This window comes from Petaurus breviceps, unplaced genomic scaffold (genome assembly GCF_028583685.1).
Source record: "Petaurus breviceps papuanus isolate PSGF00001 unplaced genomic scaffold, PetGlider_PUasm1.0 125, whole genome shotgun sequence".
NCBI lineage: Eukaryota > Metazoa > Chordata > Mammalia > Diprotodontia > Petauridae > Petaurus > Petaurus breviceps.
This window is the reverse complement of record NW_027185653.1, coordinates 931,466-940,473: the sequence shown is the minus strand read 5'-3', so window position 1 is coordinate 940,473 and position 9,008 is coordinate 931,466. Positions and strand designations below refer to the sequence as shown.

The following is a 9,008-nucleotide window of genomic DNA, read 5'->3' as shown; positions in this document are numbered from 1 at the left end:
AGTGTCAGTTTTAACAATAGCTATTCAGAGGAAAGGGGGGGGGAGGGATAAGGAACTGGGGGAAACCCCTTTTCAATCCAGTAGGTAAGGGATTCGCTGCAACTACAACTGTAGCCAGCCCGACTACGTAACCCTCTACCGAACCCCTCCTTCCTCATTGTATCTCCCCCCACCCCCCTTTCCTCTGAATAGCTATTGTTAAAACTGACACTAGAGGAAAGATGGTAAAGGATGTGATTCGTTTGTCTGGTTGTACAGATGCACATTTCAACTTCTGCAATTTCTTAGCGTTTAGGTGATACCAACCCCCTTTCTCTTTGCAAAAAAGAAAAAAAAATGTAAACCTGGGGTAGATATGGGGGAGGGGCTCGAATAGGGACGTGGAGGTGAATGATAGATGTCCGATTTACCTATGAGAAGTTTAAAAATTTTGGCACTAGCGAAATTCAGGACTGTATGTGGGTATATATGTAAGGACGAATGGGGCAGAGACGAATTTACGGTTTAAAAATTTTAAAATTGTTCTGTTCCCAATGCTCTCCACCCAATTTAGGTTGTGAACCTTTTTTTTTTTTTTTTTTGGACACTTCTAACCTTGACTGTACTTAGGGATCTGATGGTGAGACAGTGGTGGTTAAAAGCTGCAGGCAGTGTCTACCGTGTGTGTTCATGGTTGGATGGGACCTAGCATTGCCATTGTTGTTCAATTTATGCCCAGCACGGTTGCCACATACCCACCTATTTCACATCTGAAAAGAATTAATATGAGAGCTATACAACTGTGGTAAATTGGTGGTTGGAAATGTTCCCCATTTCCACTCTCAAGTATTCGTTAGGGAACCTGGTGTTGCAGAGCTAGATTTATTGTGGTAGAATGTGAGAAGAATAGGAAATCATTTGATATTTACAGTTCAGATCGTGGACCATAGATTGGCTATCACTGTACCTTCTCCCTAAATCATCAGAATCTCCTATCCAGTTAGGTTGAATAAAATTCATCACCTTCATCCTTCCTATCTCTACTTTTTTTTTTTTAACATCACTCATTACTAGAGAGTGTTTTAAAGAGAAATGATCCATTCCTTCAGATTGGATTGTTGATTCAGACTTATAATGAAGTCTTAAATTTCAGGAACTGCAGAATAGACAAGTAATTGAAGAAAATGCATGTCACAATTGAACTTCATATTTCTAAAGGATCAAAGGAAGGAAGAAGGGTGTGTGCTGTGTGTAGTTTAGGGGCCTCTACTTAGGTAAAGCCCTTGGATTTTTTTATTTTCGTGAAAGACTATCTTAATTGGACTACACTAGAAATTTCTGCCGGAAACCGATCCATTTGTATTGCTGCAGACCATCAATTTTAATGTTGGGGACTTGGAAGTCTTGGTCTCACTTGCGCTTTCCTCCACCATAACATGCTTTTGAGGTGTGAAGTAAAGGAAAAAAGCAGATCACCCCTTTCACATGCACCACTCACTTCACCAGCTCCTTTAAACGAGTGCTGAGGAGTTCAATTTAACATGAAACTTAACGACTAAGTTATAAAATATGCCATGGAAATACTACATTTGTCTTGGCATTAGAAGAAACTAAATTCAAAAGAGAACCAGGCCTACTATTTCATAAAGAAGCAAACTAATAAAAACTAGGACATTCCAAGACTTTGCAGTTAGGGAAGGGAGATTTGGTAGGACCATTTTACAGCTAATGTGTGTAGCAAGCAAGCACTGAAGGGTATTGTACAAGTAGCTGTTGAAAGTAAGGTCAAAACAAAAAGAAGCAATCGATTGAGCAATTATCGCATCAATTAGGTGCAACTCTCCAAACAATAAGGGACCGTTAGGCAGGAATTGAATTTGGGCTGGTGTGGTCCTGGGACAAGCCAGACGCTTGTGAAACTCGAGGAGAGCTTTCGCCCACATTCTGGAAGATCTGGGCAGAGCATCCACACTCTAGCCTAGGTCCCTACTTCACTTTGGCCGCCTGCTTGGTCAGTCCAAGTAGTCAAGCCTCTGACCTCTGCAGCATCGAGAGCCTGCCTTTCGGGGTGAATGATAGGGCGGGCTGGAATGTCCCTATGTCTACCTATGCCTCCCTATGCTTGCGGCCCCTCTCGGCTTGGATGGGGGCGGGGGGTGCTTGGGCGCTGCTTCCCGCCCGGACCTCGCTGCATCAAGCGCACCGTGCCCTTGGAGTGACAACCTTGGGCACGTTCTTGCGGGGGGATTTAGAACGCCTACGGCTCCGTCAGTCTCCTTTCTGGTAGGTAACGCCAGGTGATCTTTTTCTCCGAAGGCAGGGGAAGAGAGGGGCTTTTCGTGGAAGACCCACAGGTGTTCTCCAGTCATGAAGGGCGGGGCAGGTGTGAAAACACGCGGCCTGGGTGTTCCCGGTGATGCGCGTTTGGGCTCACGGCCCACAGGACAGGACGTGATTATGCACGGGCTTTGGAGGGAAAGGCGAGTGAAGAGAGTGGGGGCGTGAGAGCGTGGGGACGCGCCCTCGTTGGAGAGCTTCTGCGGGGGGTTGCCCGCGCAGGTACGGAGCATTTCATCTCTCTGAGCCTTCGGCGCCCTTTGGAGGAGGAGCAGGGGGGCTGAGGTTAGGGCAGGGGGCTTTGTGCCCCGCGAGCCTCGCTGGACGGCCGCTCTTGCCCCCCTGGCACCCGGAGCCCGGGGGGCAGGGGGTGGCCCAGGCCCGGGGGGTGGCCCGAGCAGGCCCGGGGCTCCGCCTCTCGGCGCCTCCCCGAGGACGCCCCTCCTCCCCGCCCCTGGACAAACGGCGGGACTCGGCCTCCCTCCTCCGTCTCCGTCTCCGTCTCTCCCAGGCCTCACGGAAACAGGGGCGGGGAGCGAGGGGCCAGAGGGAAGATCGTTGGCATCTCGGCGCCTTCCCGCCACCCGGGCCGGGCGGGGGCCGCCGCGAGGGGCTCTTCCACGGCTCCTGCCCCGAGTGTTTCTCTCGCTGGTGTGACGGCGGCGGCGGCGGCGTTAAGGGCGGACCAGGCAAGTGTGGCTTCGGGGGGGGGGGGGGGGGGGGGGGCCACGCGCCTCCCCCCTCCCTCATCCCATCCCGGCTGTCTTTCTTGAAACGAAGGCCAGACCCACGCTGCCCGCCCGGGCTCTCTCCTAGGCACCCGGGTGTGAGCCTCCTCGCCTCCCGCTGAAGGGAAGGGAAGGCGTGGGCAGAGGCTCGGGAGAGGGGCCCTGCCCTTTAAGTTTTAGAATACAGATGTTCGTGCGTGGGCGGGGCGGGGCGGGCTGGGGCGTGGAGCTCTGGCTGCGAGGCCGCGGGGGGCCCCAGGCGGCCTCCAGGTGAGCGTGCAGCCCGGGGAGGGCCGAGCCACCTTTTCCTCCATCTCTGCCCCGACTGCTGCGTCGTGTTCCGAGTGGGCCGTGGGATGGCAGCCCGTGGCAGGCTCGTCTCTAAAGCCCTCCGCGCTGCGTGGGGTCCGGCGGGGGGGGGGGGGCGGTGCAGCCAAGCACGTGAACAGGGCGCCCCTGGATGGTGCAGGGGCCGTGCACGAGGCGGGGCGTGCCCGCCGGTGCCCGCGTGTGAGCGCCCGCGAGTCTCCCGTGGCGGAGTCACCAGCGCGGCGCGCCTCGCCGAGCAGATGGAAACCAATGTAGCAGGTAGCCGATGGTTAAACACCAAGTCCGCCTGCCCCTTTCCTTGCAGACTGTAGTGAGCATGGTGGCGTGGTAGGGGGTCTTCCTTCGCCCTCACCACATGTCTTAACAGAGTGGAGTCACGAGACGTGGCTCTGCTGGGTGACCTTGGACAAGTCACTCTGGGGTTTTACGTTTGGTTTTTTCTCCCGTGTTTATACGACGGGATTGGTCTAGATCCTTCTCCGAATCTGTTTGGGCCTGAGATGGAACCTTCAGGGCCTTTTTAGTATGATTTTTTCTTTTAATTGTTCCAAGGACTTAGGACTCTTGTGCTATGGAGAGAGGGGGAATGCAGCTTCGAAGTCAGGCTGCCATCCAGATCCCAAATCTGTTACCTGCCCACATGACCTTGGCAAACAGGGCTTCACATGGCTCATTTCTAAGTCCATGAGGGCCCTGGACCAGATGATCTCTAAGCTCCTTTCCACGTCTGAGTCTGAGATGTAATTTCCTCCCAAAAGTTTTTGTGTCGTTAGCTTCATCTAAAAACCAAGCTAATCACCCTCCATCAGTTGGAGATCAGTTTCTTTATTCCCTTAGGTAAAGCCTGTTTGCCTAAAATGACTAATGTTGTGCTGGCCTTGAAAGAACTTTACTCATGAAATATTTTTCCAAAGCTTTTTTTTTTTTTGCTAAGGTTGTGGTAATTTGAGGAAGCAGTCCTGAAAGTCTCCATTTTGGTTAGTTCTTGAAACTTTAATATACCCACTAATATGTTCAGACATTTTGGTATTATACAAATGATAATTTTTGATCAGATATGTAAAGGTTATTATGTTTAACCCTTTTTTATAGCAAGATGATCAGAATATTATTTTGCCTAGTACTGTGCTGGGCTTCTGGTGAAGGTACATTTGAAAGAAGATATATTTTAAAATATCCCATGGGAGGAAATGGACTTGGAAGGAGGGGTTCAGAGAGGAAACAAATAGTTTACATTAAATTTTCTCAGGTTTTACTCTTACCATCTACTTCTTAAGTCTTTTTTTTTTTTTTCCTGTGACAAATATTGTTTCCTGGGGTAATCTCTGAGCAAAAGGCTTCCGGGGTCCAAGTCTGCTTGAGTAACTTTGTGATGCCACCATTTGGCAGATTATGGGGTTTCCTTTTGGGGGGGGGTGCTCCTTCATTCATCATTACCTAAGGTATATAATATAGCACACAATATTAACTATTTTAAGACCACCGCAGTTATAGGGAATGTCAAATGTGTAAAACAGAAAATAGGTACATTTACAGGTGCTTGTGTTCCATATACCTTGATGGTCTCCTGTTTCACTTGTTCTATATGTTTCATTTTATATGACTGGATGATTTGATTCACTTAGTTTTTCTTTGCTAACTCATCCTGGGTCTGGGGTACACATTTGTTTTTTTCATTCCTGTTGGTCATTGGGGGAACGTAGGTTCCTTTTAATTCTTATTTCCCTTCTTAGCATTAGGTTGAAATTATTTGCTTGAAGCAACCTAAATCTGGGCTTGGGTTTTCTTTTTCCCATTCTGGACACACAACCTGCTTTCTCTTTGCATGGTATGGTCTGGTCAGTATGAACACCTGATGTCTTGGACCCTTAGGGCTTTTGTTAAACGAATTAATTATTCTAAACCAATTGGTTGTTTTCAAACTACTCTAGATAGCTCTCTCTTTTATTCTTTATTACAAAGCATTAGATTTTCTTAAACAAGAACCCAAGATGGTAGGCAAGGAGCCTGGGATGATCTTCACTCTCTCCATCCCCCAAACCACTTTTCTAAGCCCTCAGCTTTGGGCATTTGCTTCCTCTCAGACATTAGTATAAAAGAGCACATGAAGCAATTACATTTTAGTTCTTCTAGCTCTAGCCAGGCTATCAGTACTCTCAAATCAGCATGAAATTTGGAGATGGATTTTTGGTATACTACAGCTTTTCATTTATACTAATTTTGCATTGTGACTTGGGGTGTTTTCAGAGCCCCACATAATCTTGCTTCTTGATAAAATGAGATGATGTGTGTAACATTTTGAATTCTTTAAAGCACTGTATACCTACATGCCCTGCCCTTCCATAACAGTGAAAATCATCTGGTATTCGGTGCAGATTGACAACATACGTGGAGATGGTACGAACCTGCTTCTGAGGGAGAAGACATTCTGCATTCCCCTGCCACTTGGGTGAGGAAATTCTTCTACCAATGCAAACAGGCACTTTCTGTAACTTAAAAACATAGATGATGGTTTAGAGCTTTGAAAGGTGGTTGTGATTTTCCCAGCCCGTGTATGTCAGAAGCAAGATGTGAATTTAACTGTGGCTAGTTCTTTGATATTACCCCATTCCAAGCTGCCTTTCTACATTTATAACTGTCAGCTGTCATTCTCATTACTTGTGAAAAAACCAGAGTTCATCTTAAGATCATAATTCTAGGGCTGGAACGGACTTTCAAGGCCCTCCATCTAGTCTAACCCCATGCTTTTATGGATGAGGAAACTTGGGACCCTTGAAGGTTCAGTACTTGCCTGAGGTCATCCAAATTGTGTGAGAGGTGGGATTTGAACCTGTCTTCTTTGATTCTAGAACTAGTGGTCTTCATTGCTTTTTGCTTGCCAGGTATTGCCTTCCTTATGAACTTTTAGTCAAACTGGGAAATTTAGAGTGTGGGTTCATCTTAATGAGAAAAGTGTTGTGTCAGACGGGATGGGGGCTGTTGGGTGAGTGAATGCCTGGTTAGGTTCTGGTTTTGATTTGGGCTTTTTCTTTCTTTTTGTACCTGGAAGGCTGCTCCACTCTGGAGAGCCAAAGCCATAGCATTCTACCGGAAAGAGTCTAATTAAGCAAGGACGATCAATATTCATGGTAACTACATCTGTCACCTTTCACACATCTTTTAAACACTGACTTTGAACCTAATGCTTGCTTAGTATCTCATTAGCTTCTAGGCACTCTTGAGTAATACAGACAAACTACTGTAATGTTGAAATTTAAAGTCTTACCCATTTGACATAAGGGTAAGTTCCAAACTTCATCATTGTCTTAATAAACAGAAGCAGTTTCTGCTTTAGAGTTTTTCATAACAGGGTATTTTAAAAAATAGTTGGCATTTTCACAGTATTTTGAGGAGAGTTATAAATTGCTTTACATATATTCTCATTTATCCTCACAGTTCTGTGAGGGCTGAGGTGGTATTGTCCCCATTTTACAAGGAAGGGAATCAAGGCTAGGAATACTGACTTTCTGAAGATGGCACAAAGATGTGTCTTTTTTTTTTAAAGCTTTGAAACTCGAAAGCCTCGTGTTTCTGAGGAAAGTAAGTTATAAAATGATAAATGTTGCTTTCTTGCCATCCACAAAAAGGTATCAGTAAATATCCTAATGTGAGCAGGGATGAACAAAATCAAGTATATTCAACTACATTTCTGCATGTAGGTTTTCCTCATGTTCAGAAAATTGTTCTTCATATTAATAACATGGAACCCGCTTTATACAGAACTACTGAGGTACACTTTTTTTCCAGAAAAATATTCAATTAAGAACACTTTAAACTTCATCCTGTAGAATTGCAATTTTCAGTGGTTGTGGGTGCAATGACAGAAAATTAATGGTGTTTTTGAGGGGGAGTGGGAGGAAATATTTTGAAGATTTGGGTGGATTTTTTTTTTAGTTAACTAAGTCTTGCACTTAATGTATGCATATATTTTTTATTATGAGTACTAATCTAAATAATAAGAAGTTTATATACTGTGTTTTGGGGGGATTTGTATAAGATGCCCATATATGAAACTGAAGCTATTTAATTTATTGGTTCTGTCGTGGATAGGTTGTTCTTTTAATAACTCAGATTGTAGAACTTCACTTTCCTGACATCTCCTTGGCTATCTCAAACCAAGGTCAGGAAAAACAAAAACAAATGAAATAATCACTTAACCGTTTTATTCCCAGATGTTTCCCCTCTCACACATATTCACTTTGATTTATAGTTCTGGACCTATAATAAAATTAATTCTGTCATTCTTCCTGGAAAGGATGTGTCAATTTGTTCCCTGCAGCTCCATTCACCATCCCTGTAATTTTCCAAAGGGAAATATCCCTCCCTGATCACCACTGACCTATGTGTGTTGTCTCCCCCCATTGTAATATAAACAACTGGATAACGGTTGTGATCTTCAGTTTTGTATCTGTATTCTCAGCACTTAGCATAGTGCTTGGCACACGATAGGTACATCATTGCTTTTTCATTAATTCATTATACAACAGAGAGAAAATAGTATAGACAAGGAGACGTCTTCCGTGATTATCTCTATGGACTAAAGAGTTAATAGGAATCTTGACAGAACCAGTAATTTTTAATGCTCTTTTGGATTTTAAAAATCTTTTTTTTATTACTTTAAATGTTCTGTGAGTTTATTTTTTTAAATTGTCTTTCTCCATTTACCTTTTATCTCAGTCCCTAATTTTGTGGGTATTGGGTGGAAAACTTAATTTGTAAAAGTTCATATTAGTTTCAGAGACCACTATGAGAATATCCCGTTTTGACATTACTAACTTGTTCAGAAATTCTATAGACTAGGTGAATGAAAGAAATCAAACTGGTTAGCTCCACATTTCCACCAACATTTTTTGCTTTGTATAAATGTATGGGCTTATTTGTGTGTGCACATAAAGTGGATACTTCAGTATTTCAAGGATCTGTGATCTTATCTAAGATTTCTACCATTTCACATAGCCACTGTCCCATGCCTTAGTATCCTGTCACATTGAATTGTTATGGTAGAAACAGTATATATCTTACCAGTTGGTCAAGGACCCCTCTGCTCATTAGCTTGATAGGTTCAGAGGATCCCTTCTGCTTTATCTGGGCTGGTCCTTGGGAGACAGATGTACAATTTCCTCATGAGACCAGTGCCCCAAACCTTTCATAATTGGTAGCCCATGCCTTACCTTATTCTCCTCATGTAAATTTTTCTTTGAGTCATCAGAGGACAACTTTAGCAGGGAAGTAAGGGGTGTGGTGATGACCTTGAATTTTTTATGGGTGTTATCAGTAAATTAACAGTATTGACTGAAGATGAAATCTTGAACTTTCTAGACTGGTCTTAATTTTAGGTAGCTTGAAAATATTTGTTTTTGAACCCTAGCATTCTTTATAATAAAAATATATTTCTAATAAACAAAATATAATAAATAAATAATAAATGTTCCAGAGGTATGTGGTATGAAACAGCATTAAAGGTAGAAATTCCTTGATGATGAAGTGTTAATAACTAAATGCTTTTGGCTAGCAACCAACAAAAATCTGGTTTATCCTCAATTAGCTCTATTATGAACAGTGCTTTGATGAAGTTCCCATGTACCTAGGAATCTA

At 44.1% G+C, this 9,008-nt stretch overlaps 1 protein-coding gene across 1 annotated transcript in view; it reads left to right on the top strand.

Annotated features, from left to right (window-relative positions):
* ELAVL2 (ELAV like RNA binding protein 2) overlaps positions 1-9,008 on the top strand; it is a 162,896-nt gene that overhangs the window by 1,009 nt on the left and 152,879 nt on the right. The gene's annotated exons all lie outside the window — the stretch shown is intronic.